Source organism: Hippoglossus stenolepis, chromosome 5, assembly GCF_022539355.2.
Source record: "Hippoglossus stenolepis isolate QCI-W04-F060 chromosome 5, HSTE1.2, whole genome shotgun sequence".
Classification (NCBI taxonomy): domain Eukaryota; kingdom Metazoa; phylum Chordata; class Actinopteri; order Pleuronectiformes; family Pleuronectidae; genus Hippoglossus; species Hippoglossus stenolepis.
This window is the reverse complement of record NC_061487.1, coordinates 22,905,743-22,921,185: the sequence shown is the minus strand read 5'-3', so window position 1 is coordinate 22,921,185 and position 15,443 is coordinate 22,905,743. Positions and strand designations below refer to the sequence as shown.

Here is a 15,443-nt window from a genome sequence, read left to right as displayed (position 1 = left end):
GTGGAGCACCTGCCCCCGACAGTGTAGCTTTGCCCTCCTGACAGAAACTCAATGAGTGGAAGGTTGTGGACGCGCTTGGCAGCTTCGGAGGCCGCCGGCTCTGGTTTTGTCGACCTCGCGTCATCTCCTCCACATAAAAGTGGCCGCCTTGTCGCCTGGTGTCTGGAACAGACAGTGGCCCCTGGCCTGTGGTTAAGTGTGAGCTCACATAGGACAGATTGTGGCCTCGTCTGTTGCCGTCAACCTGCCGCTGCAGACACTGACTCACGTTGAGCACGAACGTCCTGCTCTGCTCATTGTAGCTCATCTAACGTATGAAACACACGTGATCTGAACGTCTTCGCGTGCTTTAAATAGCCGCCTTTGACTATGATTATCAGGCAGTTGGACTATTTGATCTTGTGACATTTACTCATGTCCGTATTGGTCAGAAATAGCATCACTGGGATGCCTGGGAAGTGCTGTGCTGAGGGCTATAATTTCCCTGTCAGATCTCTGCGTACTGTCATCTCCGACAGCACTAATTTGTCCTCATGCCAGATCTGTGGTGAGCAGTCCTGACCCTGCCTCACGAGCAGGGAGCCTGTGTACAGTCATGTGTCTTTTTCATGTCTCGCTGTGGCATCATGTTTGAAAGATGTGTTTTTAATGGCAGTAAGTAGAGCACATACTTCCGCCAAGCCCAACAGTCCCCAAAGGTTTAATTAAGATGCACCAAATTGCACATATGTATAGATATCAGTTGCCTAAACATTTCTTTTTAATCAAGAAACATGAATTATTCCCTTGGAAATCAAAAAAATCCACTTCCTCACCAGATCCACATCAGAAATTAATGTTTGTTTTTTTTTTATCCCAGATCCATTTTGCAGTCTTCCACCAAGTTTCATGTTAACTCGTCCAGTAGTTGTCTTGTAATCTTGCTAACAAAGAAACGGTCAGGCGTAATGTGTTGTGGTAGAGTTGCTGCTCACAAATCTCTCTCCAAACATCCTGTGCTTTTCTTCCTCTCTTTTAGCAGCTGATTTAATTTAAGGACTGGTTCTAAGTGCCTTGTTTTTCTTCCTGTGTTTGACAGACTGTCACAGACGAGCCGGGGAGCCCACTGCCTCTGTCACAGACCACATCTGAGCCGGTGAGAAATTACAGCATGTCTTTTTTTTACCCTTTCAACCCATGAGTTACTGTTTGTTTCCATAAAGGGATTCTCTCAGGTGATGTTGGAATGTCGTTTCCTTTGGGTCGCTCAGCTTTTAACCGATATGTAAAAATTCTTCATTAAAATGTCTAAAACTGACGAAGACATTATCCAAAATGTTTCCAACAATGTTCGAACTCAGAGAAATTCAGTTTTATTCTCCTATATAAATATTTATTCTATTCATACCGTCTTTATCCATGGATTTACCAGTCAGCCTGTTAGCTTGGTGTCTGTGTTTTTCCTTCCACTGTTTGTAATAGACACTTGAAATAGAGGATTATTGATTTTTGATTATTGATAATTACTATTAATTGTTGTTTTGCTCTGTGGCAGATTTTCATCGGCATTAGTGGTGAAGACAACAATTCCCATGATCACATTTTGCTTCACGACTGCATCAAACTAGACTTTTTGCTATTGATTTGATTGACAGACACCCCCGTGGCTGAAGTTACATCTCGTGCAAAGTTTTGAGAAAAAGGAAAGACCGAAGGAAATTCAGGAAATGAGGATGTATTAAGGAACGGGTGAATAGTCGTCAGCAGTAGAAGGTGTTTCTCAGTTGACTCTGGAGTTTTGTAGGATAAAAGACAATAGGCATTCCAGGGAGCGAGCTCCTGGGACTGAAATACACATGGTTCAGGGCTGACGGGCTCACTCTGGTGTGGGTGTGCTTCCTGTCAGCATACCTCCAAACCTTGGGGTGGGTGGCTACAGGAAATAGCCCCTCTCACTGACACACACACACACACGCCTTCAATTCCAGTCTCAGGGACATAACCCGCCTGACCTCTAGTGGTGCTTGCACCAGTAATTGGTTAGAGGCATGAATTATTTTGGGCTGCAGACACACACATGCAGCAGGGTGTGGTCATTGAGGTCATTTGGTGTCAGCATGAATAATGAGCGCCAGCAGTCATTTGTCTATTTCATTATGTATGAACCTGAAAGAGTCATCTTGCTGTCATTGCTGTGGAAGTTGTGTCTTTACTTTTCAGACATACAGCACCTATGATTGGTCATGACAAAGTATTTTTGTTTGCACATTACACATGACTATGACTATTTCAACAATAAACTACTAAATAAAGATAGATTTGTTATTTGTTAGCAGCGGCTGAAAAAAGGCTGCACCCCTCTGAGTCCACATTTAAACCCACAAGATCCATATTTGCACAAAATTGAGCACACTCATCGATATCAACCCCCTAAGTAGAAAAACCATCCAGTAGTGTTTGTTTAATCCTGCTAAACAACAGACAAACAAAACGCAGATGTAATTAAGACCAAACTTACAGTGAAAATGAACACCAGTGTAAATAAAACCACCTAAAATTACAGAAAACACCCTTGAGGAAATTTATTTGACGTCTACTTTGATTTCTTTAGTTTGGTCCATGTCCCATCTGCTAACTTTGAGGTGGCAGGATTTATGTCATACTGCAGCCAGCCACCAGGGGGTGATAAGAGACGCTTTGGCTTCATTGTGGAGCTATCATGTCGTCCATCTGTTATTTACAGTCTGTGATGTCAACATGCTTGTGGTGTGTGTGAGAGGTTGTGGAGTGTTGTGGCGCACACCACAGAACAAATTGTATGTTTTGTTATAAATGACCTTTAAGCAAATGAAAAACACATTGTTCTGTTAGACTGCTTGTATACGGAGTAAATGTTTTATATTGTGCACTTACTTCAGCCAGCTCGAAGCTATGTTGTGCTTGCAGTCGACACACTTCAGCAACAGAAAGCTACAGGAGGTGTTTTCATTCACGTAGTCGTCATTTATGTGTTAACTTCACACAGATCTGACCTTTAACCTTTAGCCGACAGCCTCAGGTTAGAAAACACAAATACGTAAATGAGTATGATAGTCACAGAGCGTGAGGATCAACAGTGGATGTATCGCCTGGTGTGTGTCTCTACTCTACAGGCAGCGAAATTCTGTCTGTGTCTCTCACTTATGTGATTTAATGTCAAGTAACAAAGAAACCATTGACAATCTGTATTGAAGGGAAACTGTAAATAGTGAATAAAATGGAAAATGATAAATAAACTGTGGCAAACATTATATTAGCTTGGAAACAACAGACAAAATATTAATACCCAATACAATCCAATACAACAACTACACAAAATACATCACGTCAGGTTACAACTCAATATTTGTAATTTCCTCCCGTTACGTAAAATAGTCAAATGTTCGTGTTCATCATATTTATCTATTATTATTATTGATGCTTTTTATTTTAGTTTATACCGACTTAGGAAACTTGTCTTGTGTGTGATCTGAATGACAATTACATGAATCTTTAATCTTGACATCCAAATAACTGAAGTGTGAGGAATTGGTTTCATGGCCTTGCTGCACAGGTGCCTCTGTTTTTTTTTTTGTAATGCATATTCACACAATGAAAAGTTACAGAGTGGAATTGATTGCTGCGATCCCGAGGCTGAGGGATGTAACTTTGATAAGGACACACTCCGGATCATGACTTTCCATGTAAAACCAAAGCCAGCCAGCACAGAGGGTGAGAGGCGGCTGCTGGGTCCAGGTGGTTCACAGCCCCCCCCCGTCAGCTGTGAGCAGCAGCAACGCCTCAGACGACCCCTTCCTCTGAAAACACTGTTTCTCTACTCAGGTCAAACACTGATTTATAATCCCGTCCGTGGTCACTGGTGATGCTGGTGGACTGTGCGGTGGGGCAGTGACCTCTGGCAGGCGGCTGTGGGTTCTGCCTTCAGTCGGCGTGACATCTGTCCACATGTAGTTTTTTTTCTTTAAAAAACAACCTGCGGCACAGATGCAGAAATGTTTTAAGTCATCTCTGAGTGAGACATCATTCATCCGCTCTGGACAGACAGCTGCGACTGTCCAATGTTATTCTTTTCTATTTTCTGTTCAGTGGCAGCAGCATCTGGGCCCTCAGTTAGCTTCGGGGTAATAAAGGAGGTGGTCCGTGGAGACTGGTTGGTCTTTACAGGCCCTTTTCTGTCTGGTCGGGGAAAAAAGGGAAATTAATAGCCCAAGGTTGTCATCGTAAATCCCTGTGAAGCAGGCAAGATACTTAACTCCGGGAGAAGCTCTTATTTGTCATGCTCATTCACTTTGCTTTTTAAATTCTGCTCGCCGCTTCCTCCTTTTCAGAAGCGTCCAACGAGGGCAGGAGTTAATGGTCAGATTTTTACATTCAAGCTGAAGTCCATCACACTGCTGGTTTTTAAATTGGCTCACTTTCTCAAGCTGTGTAGTAAAGTAAGAGAATCCCTTTTTTAATCATCTTCTGCCAATTCAGTACAATACTGAAACTATCGGCCTGTTACGGTTCGCTGGCTGGAATCTATAGTGAACATCTTATTCAGGATGTAATTTACATTTGTTTAAGTGTGTGCACATGTGATTATACTGGTGTGATAGTGTCTCTTTGTATAGCTCAGTCTTTTGCATCTGATTTCAGCTCAGGTTTCATTTTGTGTTTCGGATTTGTTTACAGCACAGATTAAATATCGCAGAGGCCCAACAGTCCCCTTATGAAACCACATTTAAATTCTGGCCCTTTATCAAGATCTACACTCGTAAATATCAGTCCCATGAATTTCGCCTTTTCATCAATATCCATGAATGTTTCTTTGAGAAATCAGGGAAATTAAAAAGCGCAGGAGTGTGGATAAGTACAAGATCTAGTTAGAGGCTGAAGTACAGAGAGATGTTTTAAGTTCTCTTTTAAAGACGTTAACTGAACTAGCTCCTCTGATACCTAGAGGCTGATGATGCTGATCAGTACCTGATTGATCAGATCGTCAAGGTGCACAGTGTCAGGGGAGAACATCCTCACATCCTGTTTCAGCTTCATCACTCTCACTACCTCTGCCTCAGTCGTCCAGTCTCTAAATCTTCACATCATTGCAGTTCATCAACTCGCTCTTCAGTTGATAAGATTATGGCGTCAGTCTCCAAACAGCCACCGTACAGGTGTGAAAGTTCATAACGGCCGCCCTCTATTACTTTTAATCACAAATACAAAAGATTATTCATATTAAATAGTTGAATTTGTTCTTTTAGTGAGTAAGGACGTCCTCTGACTCTCAGGTGTAACGTTATGAGCTGAGATGAGACCTGGTTCAGGCAGTGTTGCTCAGTGTGGAAACAGCAGGAGAGGGAGAAGGGGAGAAAGGGAGGCTGGAGGAGGCGGAGGTGGAAGGAACAGGGGAAAGGGCAGCGTACTTTACACTCCTGCTCTTTCTGTAAAGACATCAAGGCTTTGCCCCACTGGGCTTCGCAGCACGACTCCCCTGCCTCTGTGTTTGATGGCCGTGTTAGCAGAGCAACACTGTTGTTCTGCAGGGTCAAAGAGGTTCCTGGCTTTTAATCGAACAACCAGCGATGTGGTTAAATGTGGCTTATATAAAGGTTATGGTTCTTATGTTGTTAAATACATGGGTACATGTCGACAGCCCAAAGCTGCAGATGCTGTAGATGACTTTTACTTTGAGGCCCTTTCAAGCAGCACATGTTTGGGTCTGTCATGGGTCAGTGTCAGAGTTGTTACTGTGATTTTAAATGACTTGTCAAAGGTAATTATTGGATGTGTGTTGAGCCACTGAACACTTTGACCTGTAGGTGCTCATACATATTGAACATGTGGACCTGGAATGGATAAGGTTGAATATTTACTCTGCTGGAATTGTACATTTGCATTTTTTGGGGGCTTTGTACAAGTGATGAATCTTAATTTTAACAATGCACAGTCTTAAACTATCTTAATTATTTTATCATATCCATAAAGTAAACTTCATATTGTTTTCTACTAGCCTACTTGTCCTGAATAGTTACCTAAAGTTTGAAATCTAAGTTATGTTCATTTGACGTCCGTTTGATGCAACTTGATGCAAGTTTGTAATGTAATCTAAAACTACAAAAAAGACCAACATGGAACTGATAACTACTTTACTTCTTCAATTTATCTTCACGAGAAAGTATGAGTAATTCTTTTATATTCTTTTGTACTTGACAAAGGTCTTCATTAAATGCAACTTGTTAAAACCTGTAGAAACTTTGGGGAAGTTTGATTGGAAGCATTCAAATCAAGCTGAAGTTCTACTAAACAATATTTACACTGTGCATCACATTCTCTAAAGCTTTACCTGAACTTTTACACTTGCGATAAAGTAAATCTGCAGCACTGGTGGCGATGAAAAGGCTTCATTCACTCTCTGTTGAATCCGCTGAGCCGAAAGCGGCGCCTCCTCCAAACTCCTTCCTCTCGAACCTTTTCTCTCACAGCTTGTGTGCCAGTTGTTCAACATGTAGGCTCCGTCCCCTGCGAGGACCTGAATAGCATATAAAAAACCCCGGAGTCACCGATGAGTGACGTTTCAGTGGCTGCAGGAGAGAACTCTTAACAATACCTACCAGCATTCCCCCCCCGCTCCTGCTATCTTTCTCTGTGTCTGCAGAGACCGGAGATTAATATTCATGCTGCCTGTGTCACCGGGCCTCCTGCACACTGCCTGTTACTGCTAATACTGTGAGGGCTGCTGAACATGACCTAATGGCTCTGCTGTCTCGTACATGACAGTGTGATTAAACACATTCATGTTCCAGCCACTAACTTCCCAGTCAAACACATTGCATAACCAAAAGCAGTGCAGGAGGCATGTGTTGAATTTTGAAGTTGCCAACATAGTAGCATGACTCCTGCTCCTCTGAGGCTGAGCTGAAACCGACCATCAGAGACCAGCAACCTTGTAATCAAAGCTTGCACTCAGACTAATGGGGGGGGGGCAGGCACCGTACAAATCCCCGCGGAGAAGGAGGATGTCACTGCCCTCGAATCATCCCACAAATTGCTATAACGTTGCCAGATCAGCGCTCCGGTGCTAACGTAATTATGCCCACATTTTCTGGGAGCTTTGATAGTAATAGCGCCGCGAGCTGAGGGGAGAGCACCATGGCAACCTTAGATTCTGTCGTGGCAGCCGTGTCGATTTGCACCAGACGGAGGGACACTTTTTTAAAAATGGGCTTATCTTAATATTCTGAAACATCACAGGGCTGCAGGAGAAAGACGTAACTTTGTACTCTAGATACTGTGGCTATTGTATAAAGGAGACTAGAATAAGATAACGGGATTTCAGTGATGAGGGTCAAATTGATGTTGCAGGAACAGGAGCACAGATCATTGTTTCCTTGCAGTGGGCGCCATCTAGTGATCCCTGAGCGATAGCATGTATGGATTTTTCTCAGTATAACCAGTGGCCTGCATGATGCACTGCTTTTTAATGGTATACACCTAATTTGCATGATTTCTGTATGCTTCTGATTACATAAGCATTTGCACTGCACTATCATATAGGCGTGTGTGATTGGAAACATAAACCAGTTTGCAGGATTTCATAAAAAAACTCATGCCTCATGAAAACATGAAAAATGAGATTTAAGACGCCCTCCGACCCTCGAGGCTCTTTTATTGCTTTTTGTTTTCGAAGTATCTCGTGATGCACTCGCCACCGAACGTCTAACTTCATTAAACAACACCTAGATGAGGTCGCCCCACTGAATAGAGAGGCTCGGAGGTCTGTCGGGGGTTCTGTGGTAAAGATGTAACCCACAAAATCAATAGTGTTCAAAGAGAAATTTTCTAACTGTATCTTAGGTGGGAGAGATGGAGAAATGAAGAGGGGGTGGGGTGTACTGGGAGGGCTGGAGAGATAGAGAGGGAGAGGGAGGGAAGGTGGATAATTGGAAAGAGCCGAGTCAGCAGTTCACATGGTGTTGAAACAAGCTGTGGCCATTTATCCACATCACCTGAGAGGTGCGGGACCAGTGTCGCTGACTCAAAATCAATTTTCTGAAATTACTTCAAGAGCAAATTATCTGTCATTCATGACCCCGCTGTCACCAGCCCTGTGTTCCCGTCGACACCACTAGAGGTCAGTGTGACCCTGGCGTGCGAGTGCAGGGAGGCAGTGAAGATGTCATGTCGTGCTGGGATGCCTCGGAGGGAGGGGGTAGTCTGCAGCATGCTCTGTGGTCATGTCTGCAGAGTGACTGCCTGGTGCAAAGCTCTGGTTGTTTTCTGCTTCAAACAAAATCTCTTTCCTCTGTTTCCTCGGCTCTCGCTCTGTTTTCTTTATCTCCTCCTTCCCCTGCGTTTCAACCTGGGGATGGGTTCAACCTGTTTACCCATTTGCATAAGCTGGCTCCAGAAATCTGTGCTTACCCCTGTGTGTTGCTCAGTGTGAGTGAGTTGGCTGTTCAGAGGGAATAGCTAATGACTCCATTGCCCTCATTGACGCATGTCAGTCTATTTCAGGCTCGGCGACTAACACTCTCATACATGGCCAAGAGAGAGCTGAGGATCTACGTGCTGGATCAGCCGTGCGATGTCAGCCCGCCACTCGGTTAGTCAAGAGAGTGGTTTTCAGCACTTTATCCTCCTGCCTCCGGAACCATCGCTGGAGTGACTGTTCCAGCCTCGTCACGCTGCTGACAGCACTCCACCGACGGAGGAGACCTTCTGGGATGTCAGACATGTGATTTGACCTGATGCCGTAGCGGTGGCATTTCCTGACCCGGCCATGCCCCTCCACCTCCCTGCCCATAACAGGAGCCCCACTTCAGACCTGTCTCCTTATTGATCCCGATTTGACTGGTGTCCACCCCCCTCCCCTTCTTCATTACCCACCATCAGCCTCCATCCGAGAGTCACGCACCATAGAACCCTGCTCTCAGGATGAGAGTGCAGGGAATGAAGTTCAGAAGGGGGGGCGGCGGGTTTGAGGGTCAAGCCATACAAGGGGTGAGAACGAGCGAGGAAGAGTAGAGATGAAGAGGCAGAAATTGCGAGACAGCGATTGGGCAGCTGGGCAGAGACGGACGGCATTAACTGGACTGAACGTTTGAATGCAGGGGCAGGAAGGGCACTGCCAGCCGTGGAGGCTTGTGGCCGGCTTTCACATGACTCGCTGGGACGCAGGAGAGTAATAGAATCCCGACGTGATGTGCCGGGATGCTTGGGAGGAGGGATTAAATTTAGACACAGCCGCAGGCAGGCAGGCAGCTCTGCAGGGCTGGGTGGGCTGGGGGTGGGTGGGTGGTTTGCAGCTCTGGGGGCCTTCTCTGGCCTGGTCCGCTTTACCCTTCTGAAAAGACTCATGGAGGGTCACCGCTGTAATCACAATATGAATCACCTCCTTTCCATACCTTAGCAGACTTAATGGCCAAATGGCGAGACGTATCGCATTGCAATGTGACGGCAGTGGGGAAACGGGGGGGGCGGGAGAGATAAGTCAGCCACACTTTATTTGCAGGCTCTGTTCAGGGGAAAGTCTGTTGGCCTGTGCAGCTAGAAATACTCTTTTAAAGGCAGTAGTGCATCGGCTGATGTTCCACGATAGGTTTCACATGAAAGATATACAGATGTTTCTCTGTCTGAAGTCATTCAGGGAGTTAAGTCAGATTAAAGTCGCAGCTAAACATGCAGCTGGATGTGACATCTCTCAATGTCAGTGGTTTCAACCTTAAACACATCACACGCGTCTCCTTCAGAATTGAGTCCTTTCTGCTTGTTAATACCTCCTAAAGCAGATGAATATCAAGAGAGGACATGACTCCAAGTTCATGTGTTCATTTCCCTTCACAGAGCCATTCGGTTGGTTGACAGTTAAAGTTGTTATGTTGTTAGGGTTGGTTCTAATGTACAAAGTTATGAATGTATTGTTTTTAATTTTTTACTTTCACAGTAATTTATTTGCTAATTTGGAGTGACATTTCATAATAAAAGACCTAATTCAAAATAAAAGCTCTTAAACATATCACACATCTCTCCTTCTGTGGCAATTTCAAAATAAAATACCCTGCTCATAAATGTCACGTGTAAGATTTCATATTTTTCTTCATGTTTGACTTTATTCAATTTGTTAATTTATTAGGGAGGTTGAAACTTCTTTTGTGCAGGAGTCCGAGCTCGTACCTTAATGATGCGGTGAACGCTATCAGAGAACTCCTAATCAGCTCCGAGAGGTTTGAGTCTCATCAGTTTGTGATCGTTTATCTTCTCGATGCAGCTTCACAGAAGATCACAGGATGCAATATTATTTCCCTCTGTGATCGTTCTTATCACATAAAACTGACGTCTTAACAATCAAACATATTATTTCCAGCAATTTACTGTGGGAAAACAAACGATTCCTCAATTCATAGAACATGTGAGCACGGTGCTGTCACGTCCTCTGAGATCTCTATCTGTGTGTTCATGCTCCTAATAAGTCGAAACGCGTTCCACTTGTGGTCAATCATGCACCTGGTATTTTTTTCCCATTGGCAGGCTGTGATGCTTGTTGTTTATAATTGCTGGTTTATGTTATAGCTATATTATCTCATACGCGAGCTGCAGCCCTGAATAACAAACACCGCCCATCTGTGCTCTTTGTCTCACAAACTACGGCACCGGTGATTTAGCCGTTCCGAGCGAGTAGCACCGGGACATTAAAAGAAATTCAGTGTTAAACCAAATGTTCCCCGCGGTTCTTTTTGTTCACAGGGCCGAGGATACAGATGTTGAAATGTTGAAATGGCTGCGAGTGGAGATGAAACACGGTGCGTCCTGTGTGAGCGACTGCGGCGTCAACAGCATGATTTATTTCTCCTCCCACGATTCCTATTCGTCTTTGGCAGGCGGAGTATTTGTCTCCTTGGCCTGGATCTAAACTTGAAATCTCTCTGATGGTCCCGAACAATAGCTGAGCTCGGATCCACGGAACCATTCGTTTTTTACTGCTGGCAGGTTCTCGCTGGCACCGAGCGAGTGTGGTTTGGCTTTGAGAAATAACGGTTGAAATAAAAAAGGGAGAGAGTGAAGCTGGATTCTGTCTATGTTCCGGTTGTAATACACGGCCACGATTGTTTTGTTTGTGTAATGTTCTGTAATCCAGCTTTGTGATGAGCAGATGATGCGAACACTCGGCGCTTTCTGCTTCATTACATTTGGATTTCAGTATCCGGGTGGGCTGAACTATAAGGAACACTTTTTTTTTTTTTGGCAAAGGGTTGATAGGAAAACAAATGTGTTGCATTACCGCTAATCTGCAATATGTTCTCTCACCTGCTGTTTGCTGTATTTTCTCATTTCTCCTGCAGAAAGACTTTAAAAGATATTTTCCTGTTCTCAAATGTGGTCACCTCCGTCTTCTGCTGTGACACATTCAGACAAAACTAAATAATGCAGTGAGAGAAGATAAGAAATTACAGATTAGTATCTTAAAGTTTGATTTCAATAGACCAGCAGTATTTAGTGACAGCTGCCTGGTGATTAAAACCCTGAGTCGGTGCAGGATCCGAGTAATTTAGATTTAGAGAGAACATGGAACATTTTCTTTGACTCTAAGACTCTGAACCCGGCAACGCTTCTGTTGTGAAATGTAAAAAACAATGTTTTCACCCCCCATGCTAATGTTCTTTAGAGCAAATTACACAGATAAAGCATAAACAAGTTACAATCACTGGCAGCACATTACGTCTACTTTCGAGCAGAATCCTGTCAATTATTTAATGTTACTTCAGCCTCCATCAGTTTTCTGTCAGAAGATGAAATTATGCTTTTTGCTTTTCAGCATCTTTCTCTACATTTCAGTGATGAATCTTTTATGTGTCTGTTTTCGACAATGAGCTGAAATATCCTTTTCAGCAGTCGCTCCCTAACCTGGATTTGAAGCTCGTACACGCTGCAGGCTGTCTGCTGGGTCTATTAGCACTAATCGTCCCTATGTACATAATGGGTTTGGATGATAAGACAGGAGCATCACTGCGATATCTGTAAGATGGAGACGTCGTTTTTAATGTTTTTATCAGAGTGAATATAAAACTCAGATTCCTGGGTCTCCTAACAAACCCAGTTGCCCTCGTGCAGATCGGAGAGACGAGTCTGACTCGTGGGCAGCAGCCGCAGAACCTGTTGATTACATAGCTCATCATCATCAGCTGCCATGTTTCTGCTTTTGTCCCTTCCATCACAGAGTAAGACCGGCTAATTCCTCCAGTAACTCATTGTCTAGACGGACTCATCCAGACGCTGCTCTCCGGCCTTTGCAGCACTCGAGCCACAGGTGTCATTGATGTTTTTTTTAGACGTCACCAGCGACCTCAGTGGTCACACACTCTGGTCATTGCCTGGGTGGTCAGCGATGACCCATCAGGCTGGGCAATAAAGCAATATCAATTATTATTGCAATGTAATTTTCATCAATAGCAATATAACAAAGGTTCAATATATATCGACATAGTGTTTATGCACAGTGAGGAGCTATAACACATGATTGATCCATCTCAGGATCCTAGAATGTTTTTGCTGTTTGTCATTCTCTGCCTATAGAGAAGAAACCGCAGCTTTCACCCACAGTAAAAATCTGTCTGTAAACGTACTTAATAATAATGTGACATTTATATAATTATAATAATTACTCATATTAAAATTTAAGTTTAACTGAGTGATACGATTTGCAATGACAGATTATAGAATCAGAATCAATAGTTATTTCTTCTTGGGCGAAATTGAGTTTTATTTTGAGTCGCTCCAGGCAAGAATAGAAATATAGACACAGACCGAGACAATAACAATAAGTAGAAATATTAAATATAGGAGTGTAAAGAGTATACAATTTAGAGTTTGTAAAAATGTGTATTATAATACAAGAAGCAGGACAGAATATGTAGAATCGCAGTTTACACAATAATACAGTATATACTACAACGGATGATGACTAATAATAAATCAAGGTGTAATGTGCTGATGTAAAATATATCAATGTAAAAGAGATGAAAACCAACCTGCACCTGATGCTGACCTTTTAGGTAGTGGCAGGTTTGGAGAGCAAGCTGAGAAATACGAAGGTCAATGACAAGCGAACAAATGCGCCCGACTGAAACATCATTCACCGAAGGTTTGGCCTTTCGCAAACGATTTTCGACATCTCACTGTAACCTCTGCTGTTTTGGACGAATCACTTTGTTCCATTACGACGACGACTGATCGACAACTGGAAGTAACCTGCAGCGTCGATTTGAATCTCCTACTATCTGGTGTTTTTACAGAGGGATGAAGCTCTTGCGTGCGAACCTCCCGCTTATTTCCCCCCCAGTTTGGAAATAATCTCTCCCCGTGTGTCAGCGCCAGACAGTGAATAAATATGCATTAAAGCCAAGCGCTCAGGTGCAGAGGAAGAGACCTGGTATTGCAGCGGAGAGAGAGCGGCGGCGTTGAGGAATTGGGCCGTGAGCGATGAAGGATGGTGCCGCTCCTGACACTTTGAGTCAGCCTTTATTCACTGTGCACCTTCTGTCATCGCGCGGTCGCCACTCCTTTCATCTCTGTCACTCGCACGGCGCCATAACTGGGTTAGTGACACCCACGACAAATAGGGACCATCCCTCCTTCACGGCACACGCATGATCCGTGCTCCCCTTTCCATTCAAACGCCTGCCGTCTGGGGCGTTTTTATGACACTGTGATTTGTGCTCTGGGGGTGTTCGCTGACTTTTCCGAGGACCCTCTAATAGGACGCTCCTGGCCAAACTCGAGACTTTCTGAGAACACGTCTCGTTCTCCGTAAATCAAATTTGCGTTCGTTGCATTTTCGTCTTCTTAATACCGCCAACAGTTTATTTATTCACGAGGCTTTTCTTTTACTATCACCCAGGAGAAATTGCAGGAGCCGGGATGATGAAGGTGACACTTAAGATGGAACGCTTTAAGATGGAACCGCTCCCACACACACACACAGACACATACCCATACATGCACATCTGGAGAAAGAATGGTCAACCCCCAGTCACAGATATATGATACAGCCCCGCAGAGGACAGTGTGTGTGTGGATCCCCCTCATGGGCTCGTGTGGAGCTCAGAGACATTTTGGTCACCAGGACACCTAAAGGACAAACAGTGGCCAGGTGCCAGGGAGACAGCGAGGCGTCCAATTCATCACTACCCCCCTCCGCTCAGTGACAGACTGGAATGACACTCACACACACACACACTGTGGCAGCACCCTCTCTCCATCCTGGGATTCTCCATCTCCGTCTCTCATTACAGGGAACCGCTTGGAACAGACCAACATGGCGATATCGTAATTAGTGGGGCACATTAAAATTGGAGCCATGAAGCGTGTCATTAAAAATCCTCTGCTGCGAGCCACCTCCGTCTTTCCTGACCCCCCCAAATAAAACTAAAAAAAGTGCCTACTGACTCGCTACGGATTTATCATTTCATCGCCCTAATCTGTTTGGCCTGCTTTCTCTCCGTCTCTCCTGTCCTCATCTCGCACGGAGATGGATGGGCGGCAGGACTGACTCGGGGCCCATCATTCACTCTGTCAATCGTCAGGGGTTGATCAAAGCGAGCAGCAGAGGTCCTGTTCCATCTGCGGCCGTGATTTAGCTGTGAGAGCGAGCGGATCCAGACATCTCTGTTCCTTCCCTGAGTCTTGTCAGTGCGCTGGTAAATAAGAACCACAAGAGATGGAGGGCGTGAAGAAAGAGGGGTTTGAAATGTGTCGGTTCTGTGGAGTTTGTTCTTCTCCTGTTACTCGTTTCGAGGGTGTGTGTGTGGTAAACGAAAGAGAGGATGCAGGGAGCGGTGGAGCGATGATGTGCAGAGGTGGAGTTGCCTCGGTCTCGGGGCAGCAGCCGAAAGTGGATGCATGTCTCTGTTGATCTGCGGCTGCCTGCTCCACACTCATCATCCAGCGGTGTAGCTCTCAGTCACCTGACTTTGTACACGCGCTCCTCTCCACCATGCTGTTATCTAACAAGCCTGTGCTGCTGCAGTGCGTTCTCCTCTGGCGTCCTCCTCCTCTCCGTCTCCTCCACTGTGTCTCGGGCTCGTGTTTTTTTTTCACTTTCGAGGCGTCAGACCATCAGTTTTGTCGTGCACCATCCAGAATTGATGCGCCTGCCAAAGCAAGTTTCCTCAAGCTATGTATCTCATTCCTGCCCTGATCTGATGCAAACCTAAATCATGCAGGGATCTTGTGAGAGTCCTGAGCGAGACTAGACAAATGGCATGAAGCTGATGTGCCGTGTGCGTCTGCAATTTATCAGGCGGAAGAACACACACACACACACACACACACACACACACACACACACACACACACACACACACACACACACACACACACACACACACACACACACACACACACACAGAGAGAGAGCTATAAATACCAATGCAGGAAACAGTTGTACC

At 44.7% G+C, this 15,443-nt stretch overlaps 1 protein-coding gene across 2 annotated transcripts in view; it reads left to right on the top strand.

The window, feature by feature from the left end:
* Nucleotides 1–15,443, top strand: part of tspan9a (tetraspanin 9a) — a 167,477-nt gene that overhangs the window by 15,632 nt on the left and 136,402 nt on the right. For both annotated transcript variants that reach the window (XM_035156995.2, XM_035156994.2), the window contains exon 2: nucleotides 1,079–1,135. The gene's annotated coding sequence lies outside the window, so the exon portion shown is untranslated. The remainder of the gene's footprint in view (nucleotides 1–1,078; nucleotides 1,136–15,443) is intronic.